The sequence below is a fragment of the Coenobita brevimanus genome, chromosome 88, assembly GCF_032717465.1.
Source record: "Coenobita brevimanus isolate Jiangsu-jjx chromosome 88, ASM3271746v2, whole genome shotgun sequence".
NCBI classification, from domain to species: domain Eukaryota; kingdom Metazoa; phylum Arthropoda; class Malacostraca; order Decapoda; family Coenobitidae; genus Coenobita; species Coenobita brevimanus.
In genome coordinates, this window is record NC_137041.1 from 16,488,274 (window position 1) to 16,496,963 (window position 8,690).

The window sequence follows — 8,690 nt, forward strand, 5'->3', positions numbered from 1 at the left end:
TTTTCATGCTCTCTGGACCCTACCTCGACCCATCCAGAGATGAGAAAGGAGATCTGCATAATGATGATGATGATGATGATGATTACGCAATTTTATTCCGCTTATTATCGTTTTTTTACCCTATATTAGATCTATTTTTATTCTTATTGTTTTTTATTCAGTACTTCATATGTGTATTATTTTCGTTTTCTTTTTTCTTGCTTGAGTTTTCATCCTTTTTCGTGATTTTTTCCGAGTGAATAAAATCGTCGGATGTAAGTATATCCCCGCCATAAGAGATTTGATAATATGCTAACATCAGGCGTATAATATCCTGCTTTATATTTCTTTTATCATCGCCTAAAACTCACTCACCAACCATTTTGTGATTTAGTGGTTTTTGTTATTTCCCTTTGTGTGTGTGCTTTTTTTTCTTTATTCATTTATTTGTTTTTCGTAGGCCTGGACCTGATTCAAAATTTTTTTGCTGTGTAGATTTCTTGCCACAGAAATATTGCACTGGATCTTCTTCATCTTTGAGCCACTTTATCCCGTCAGAGTTTTTGCTACATTTCATACTTAGCTTCTTCTAACCAGCCGTATATGACATGATAAACAAGTATCCGAAACTCCTTTATGAAAAACTTATATAATAATCAGATAGGTGCTGATAAAGTTGTTCTTGTGCAAAATATTGAAGGAAAGTGAATCATACGCACTACATAAAAGTCAGGAAACTAAAAGGATGTATATGACGTGAAACTATGGATTTCGTGGAATAAAATCAGGGACAAAAAAAAAGGAACAATATTACAAAAAAAAAATCTCAAAGAAGAGTTTGATAATGTTCATTAATGAACTAACTACTGTACTAATAATGATTAAAAGATTGGGAAAAATAATTATTCAAGACACTAAAAAGTAACAAAAGAAGAGTAATAGGCACTTTAATCAGTAACACCGTCTCATAATTTTTAGCTAAGCAGCACAAACCAGTGAGAGAGAGAGAGAGAGAGAGAGAGAGAGAGAGAGAGAGAGAGAGAGAGACTGCTGTCAGCATGTGACAACTGTGACAAAATGAAGGCACTCACTCAACTAGATCATCAGGTGAACAATTGTTGGTTTCATTGCTACTACCCAACCTATCAAAAGGTTTTCTGGAATATAGAAAACCACTTGGCCTGTCAGTATGTGTACTGTAGAGTCACCCGAAGGAAGTACTGCAGAGAGAGAGAGAGACTGGATTGTGATCACTACCACCTACAAGTGAAAATAAACAATTACCATTACCAAGAATCCATAAACAATACATTTGTGACGAAAGTTTTTCAGGCAACACACACACACACACACACACACACACACACACACACACACACACACGTGTGTGTGTGTGTGTGTGTGTGTGTGTTGCCTGAAAAAGTTTCGTCACAAATGCAGGAGGGTCGCACCGGGAAAGTGTTAAATACCTGTAGTAGTCTGAAGCCTCTAGTGCCAACACGGAACCAAGACTCATTGTTTAGGTAGTTGTCTGAAGCCTCCAGTGTCAACGCAGAACCAAGACCCAGAGTTTAGGTGGTAGGTTGAAGCCGCCAGTATTATCAAGGAACCAAGACTCTGCGTTAAGGTGGTAGTTCGGAGCTGCAAGAACAGTTGGTAAAGATTCGGGCAGTCTAGAATCGCTCCAAACCACCACAAAGAACAGTTACTTCAGTGTGATACTCTGGCTACCAACTCCTTTCAGTCAGGAAGAGGGACAGGGATTGAATAGTATTTGGAAAGCATTTTCCAGTACTTGATCAGGGTTCTTGACGTTTACGTAAAGTGTCCCTTTTCACCTTTTTCATATATCTAGGTGTCAGACATAATTTTTCATGTAATTCAAACCAATTCCGCATATTTTGATTATAATTTGAGCCTGCAGTTGGTATTTGATGTGTCAGTACCTGCGATTATGTGTCCTATTGTTTACAGCACTGCCTAATTATTGCACTTAATGGTGTCATATCTCATGCATTACGGTTCCATGTTGTCCTTGCAGGTTATTTGGTGTATACCAACCCTCACATGTTGGGGACATCTCTAGTATTCTTCCCAAGCTAATGGTAGATGATTTTATTCAGCTGAGAGTGAATCACAGGAGTCTGACTTAATACTGTCACCATTAACCTACCAATAATGGAACAACTCTGTTATTATAGTATAACTAACCACAGGCTATATCATTCGGCCAAGAGGGAATCATAGCAGTCTCAGAAGGTTTATACTGTTAGTTTTATCACTCCCATATTTAGTACAACTCTAATATTCTATTCCATGGAATGCCAGACTAGTTCCTTTTACTGAGAGTGAGTCACGGAACCTGAGAGTTAGTGCTGGCACAGTTAGTTGGGACAGTACTAGATCTGTGTTCTAGCAATCGCTAGACGGTTTCTTTCAGCTAAGAGTGAGTCATAGGAGCCTCAAAGAATCATATTGGTTGGTACTTTGAATAAATTCAGTGTGTCAAAGGGAAACTGTGCTAGAATTCAATGAGGTATTCTTAGACTAATTTTAAGGAATAAATCCTTTACCAACCTGGACCAGTTCTCAGTTTTGTGAAGTTACAGTTGCTTATGACCTGGTGGGTAACATATAAGGGAAACCATTTTGCCCTTCAGTAAGGCCATTAGTAACAGTAACTCCGAAACAAATGGGAATTTGACCCTTGTTGGTTAAATTAGCCCAAGAAAGGAGTTGGGAAAGGACGTCTTCCTGTAGTGGCAGTTACATAACCGGATGGCTCAACTGACTAGCTTTATAAACGTTCTTCAACTGCTTCCCTATCCTCACGAAAAGAAGATGGTGGACTGCATGAGAAGGGCAGCCTTAGCTTGCAGTTCACCGAGTTCATGTTGCAGATGAGCCTGGAGCAACAACAACAACAAGAGGCCAAGAATGACGTCCTAAAGACTGGCATAATATATCTCTGACACTGTACTGTGTACCTGGTTGATTGGGATGGTAATGGACTCCTGCTGGTTACATTTACATTTACATATAAAGAATTATCTGTTGGGCCCTCAAGTATTAGGGCGTCATGTCATATTTTTTTTTTTCGACATATCCCCATAACCTCTTTAATATTTGGACATGTTTTTCGAACGAGATTGATTAGATCAGCGTTGGCTGACCTCTTCAGTACGAGAAATCTTTCCAAAATTTAATACGGGTGTCTGTTGGCAAAAAAATAAAATAAATAAAAACTAATTACGTTCTCTGGTTCGGTGGCTTAATTTTAGTTCCTTTTAATAAATCAGCCCACATCCCCTCTTTTCAGCTGGATCGCGATTGGTTAAGACAATCCAAAAGTGACAACCAGCATGAAAACCTATGTCACCAGTCTTAGATCCCTTGTCATTCCGTCAGCATCAAAATGTGTTGGGTTGAAGCCCTGAATTAAGTGTCATTTGTCATACTATTTCGTGCAAATACATTAATCTTTCGTACTTTCTTTGTAAACTCAAGTATGTGTGTAAAACACAAAGTAACATTCATAATATATTTGTATGCTTCTATGTACTGTATAGTAGTTACTGATAATCTAATTTAACATAGTTTTCTTCTTTCATTATATGATTTCAAGGAGAATTACTTACAGCATTGTTTACCGAAAAGGAGTTGTGGTACTCTTTGCCATGAACATGGTACCAAGAGGATGTGAATATTTTGAGCAAAAGATAAATTGGGAAAGGAAATGTAATCTTTCGTTGCTCCTACCCATACAACCGCCCCACCCTCACACACGCCTACACCAGTGGACACAGTTACAAGGACAGAAGGTACATAGACAATACACATGTGGTCTTTCATTCTTCTCCGATTAAAGACCTCTGTGGCAAAGGGAATAAGGCTGTACATTATGATCCCCCATGACTGTACATGAAGGAGAAGCGGGAAGTGACACAATTTCCGTCCTCTGTCGGAGAAGACTTTAGGGAAACGGAAACAAGGCTTTACATTTTTATCCTTTGAGTTATGTGTGAAGGAGGAGAGGGAGGAACACAAACTGCCTCCTGTGTTAAAGCCTTTGAGGGATTGTGATGGATCAGGATGGGACCAACCTCGCTACCTGGGCAATGATGATAACACTGTGGAGGAGGTTGTGGTGGGAATTATGATGAGGTGGTGGTGACTGAGAGAGAGAGAGAGAGAGAGAGAGAGAGAGAGAGAGAGAGAGAGAGAGCATAAGTGGATAGGGTTTAATGCATGGGGTAAGAGTGCTGAATAATATACACCAAGAAATAAAAGATATGTCAATAGCAGAAGAAGCACAGCAATAAAAACTGAAAAAAAGTTTATACTCGTAGAAGTTTATCGGATAAGAGCATTAAATGTATGGACACTAGAACGGATGAATGAGGTGACGAAGATTAGAAAATGTACACGCATGAGAGACAGTCGGGGAAAATTGTTATGTATTCTTTCTTATTTTCTGTTTTCCCCCCGTTGATACTTATTTCATGCATTTCATTTTGTTTATATATCTAAACTTCCCTTATGTTTCCTCGTCTCCCCGTTCCTGTGTTCGCCTGTATATCATTCCTACAGTTTTTATCTGTTTCCACTATCCCATACACCACACCGTTCAGTTGGTTCATTCTCATCCTTAAAATTCCCGTGTGACCCAATCCCTTCCTTTTCTTTCATAGTTTTCTTCCCAGTAGAGTACCACTTCTATATATCTATCTGTCTATTGCCAGACGCCTCATTCCCGTAAGGGGTGGCCACAAAGAAATCGCCTCCATGTCGCCCAGTCCAACACCATTTCACTGCCCTGCTCCCAGCTCACACACACCCTCTTTCATATACCTCTCCACTCAATCCCTCCATCTCTTCCTCGGCCTTCCCTTCCCTCTTGCCCCTCCTCCACCTCACTCACCTACTCTCTCCTCGTTAGTCTCTCGCTCTCCTTCCACTCCACATGGCCAAACCACCTCAGTACTCTCCATGTAGCTCCACAGGCTCCTCCCAAGTAACTCATTTCCACTGCTCTCACTCTTGACTTGTGTCCTTCCAACAAGGTCCAAGCTTCACTTCCAGACGTTAGGGTTGGTAATACAATACTTGTCTTTCTTAATCCCATCATTACTTTTTCTCTCTTCCTTTAATCCTTACTTTACCTTTTTCGTTACCCAGTTCCGACATCTTCCTCAACCTCGTATTCTGATTCATATTTTCTTCCTTCTTGTTCTTTTCTTTCCTATAATATGTACCCGTTACACACACACACACACACACACACACACACACACACACACACACACACACACACACACACACACACATTTGTGGATATGTGTGTGTGGATAACAAGGTGCGATTCATGCAGAAGGTTCGTAAGAGGTAAGAGAAGGGAGGGGCAGTGTGCGCCAGATTGAAGGCAAGGGGGCTCCTTTTATATAAGTGTTACATTCTTTGTCTTTTCCTTTTTTCTATTAACATTACGCGTTGATATTTACTCTCTCTCTCTCTCTCTCTCTCTCCTGTATATAAAACTCTGCAAAACATGTTATTTTGTGCATAATATATTTTTTACTCTTGTTTTATTGAATGTAAACCATGCCTTAATGTGTCAGAGTATTAATAGGACTTTTGATCTCATTTGCATCAGTGCGTTCATATATCATCTAGTTTGAAACAAGTCCAACACACTTTCACAAATGATTAATGTACAATATCCGTCTAAATTATAAATGTTATGAGTACTACAGCTATATTTGATATGGATGTACTGTAATATGCATAAACGTATACTATGGTATGATTGTACTATCGGGTTTGCCAGCCCATTCATACCCCTAATGTTTATATGTAAACAAACATACTGGTGCCACATCTACCAAAACGTGCCAGCCACTATAACAGTTATCAGTGATGGTAACTGTACTTCCAAACACTGACATCATCTTTGAAGCCAAAAATTGAATCCCAGATAATTTGGTCCAACATATTGATGATATGTGCCAACAGACACTTGACAACTTGTTCCTCAACAACGGATCACACTGGAACTCAGTTAATTCATACTGAAGATGTTCTGGTACCTCATTTACATTAACATAAAATGGGTCCCGAAAAGTAAGAAAATAAATTTTAAGGTTTTCAGTGTCAGTAGATCTACCTTGAACTAATTCATTAACTTGAAAATCGCGCTGCAGTACTTTTCTATGCTGACATCAGCATGAAACTCAGATGTGCCTTGCAGGGACTTCAAAGTCGGAAAGTGTGAAAGATTACTCTCTGCTAGATGCCTTACTAAAAGCTAACGTTTCGTCTCAAAGGTACGAATGCATTCATAAAATTCTGTCCCTGACTTATTGCGTCCTTGAATCTTAGTATTTAAGTAACTTTATTGTTTTGTAATATCCTCCATGAAAGCTAGACCTTGAACACATTCATTATCTTTCAGTTCATGCACAAATCTTCCGTTCTGTTACATAAACATCTGTAATTCACTGAGCAATTCATAAAATCGCTTCAGTAGGTCTCCCCAACATAACCAGCGAATATCAATGTGATATGGCGTCCGTGTGTGCTCTCATCTTCCTCTAATAAGCAGTTCAACCGTTTGTGGTTCAGTCCTCGCGTGCATGTGAAGTTCCCTGTCTTTATAACAATATCCATGGCATTAGTAATCTTTACTGTTTTTTCTGCGCAACACTTCTCTATGTATAATGCAGTACACATTAGAAATTTGATGGTTTGGGTTAACAGCTAGTAGTTTTTCCTTTTATTTTGTTGCAACACCAGTTTTATACCAACTTTTCTTCCCATCATTTATGGTGCTCCACCTGTAGCCAGACTCACACTTTGTGCCCAGCCAACACCTATTTTATCCAGTGTCCCTAGCAAATTTGTAATAATGTCATGACCTGTTGTTCCTTTTATTGGCACCAGTTCCACAAACTCTTCTGTTACATGCATGTTTTCATCCACACCACGAATAAACTGCAAATTAAGCTACATTCCTCTCATTCATACTTTCATCAGTTGCAACTTATTTGTGTATGTTCGGCTCTGGGCATAGGCCCAGTAGTCCTCCTACATACTATACACCTCTACATGTCACCACTTCGGCGGTAACACCCACCGTCCATATTGAATACATGCTAGGGCAGTCTCATACAGGACTGTATTGGTATTAGCGGGGGTATTTTTATGACATGTCAGCGGGTCTCCCGGTAGATCAGTAAAGCCTGCTATTATGAAATTCATCTCTTTAAACTGTTCCCTGCCCCAGCAGAGATTTGAACTTAGGTCCGGTAGGACTGCAGGCAACTCTACCGACTGAGCCACTGCAGTCAAGGATTTAACTTCGTCTTTGAAGTGACTGTTATTATTCTCCGATGATTCATTTTTTCTGCAACTGTATTTCTAGAGAGAACTATGTTTGCATGTGACTGACGTTTTTCCAGGCAAATACTTTGAAGCCATCAACATACATATCTTTATAAAGTTCCTTTCCGAAAATGACTTCGATGACTCAGATATTTCATGGGCAGTCCTGCAGCTTGCTTTAACTGCAGCATCACTGACTTGACAGAAACTTAAACATTGACTGCTGCTTTTACAATGACTATTCCAAATCCTCAACTTACGCTTCACGAAACTTTCCATTGTATTTATTAAACTTCGAAGGATGGTCAGCTTCATAATACCGTCGTACGTTGTATTGTTTGGCCATAGCTACCTATTGCTCACAAATAAAAAATGCTGGTTTTACATTAATTTCAACAAATAAATGCATTACTTCCAATTTTACCACCCGACATTCTCCATTAACTGTTCTTTTCTTCGACAATATGATTATGACCTCAAAAGGAAAAACTCTAACTACTGCTACTTTGTACATTGGCAAGATTCAGACTGCAAGTGACTAAGCGGTACTTATACTCGAACGGTTGGGTAAGCGAGAGCCTGCAGCAGCAAAGTTTTCTCATTTAATACTTGTACGCCAATAGCGTTGGCCCATCTCAATGCTCGTATGGTGGCAAAAATACAACTACAATGAGCCATTAAAACTATCTCTAGTCGTATTGTTCTCTCATTGGTGATACTGCACTGAGCATCATACCGTAGGATATATCAGACTATTAAGCTGATGAATACTCTCACTACTCGGTCTTAAGAGCTCAAGTACGACTGGAGCAGCAAATGCGCCGCCCACTGCATGTAAAAGGGAGATTATTCTTCTTACATTGTACTTACATGCTAACAGTAAATATAATGATATATGTTATGTTGTATAGTACATACAGTATAATATGGTTTATGATACTAGTACTTTGAGGCAGAGTTGTTCTTTTATTAGTTGTGAGGCCGTAGAACTAAGTTTTGCTTAGTAGATAGTGTTTTAGTTTTGCTTTGAATATATATATATATATATATATATATATATATATATATATATATATATATATATATATATATATATATATATATATATATATATATATATATACATTGGTTATGGGACTCATGGACTATATGATGGCAGCTCATTTCATAGTTTAGGACCCGCTACTGAAAATGATATGGTCTCCTTGTCTGTGTTAACTTTTTGGAACATATGAATTATTTGGTTGTCAGGCTGTGCTTGCGGGTTATATTGCTGACGGTCGGGAGAGACAGGATGTGCTCTGGGAGGAGATTATGTAGTTTTTTAAATA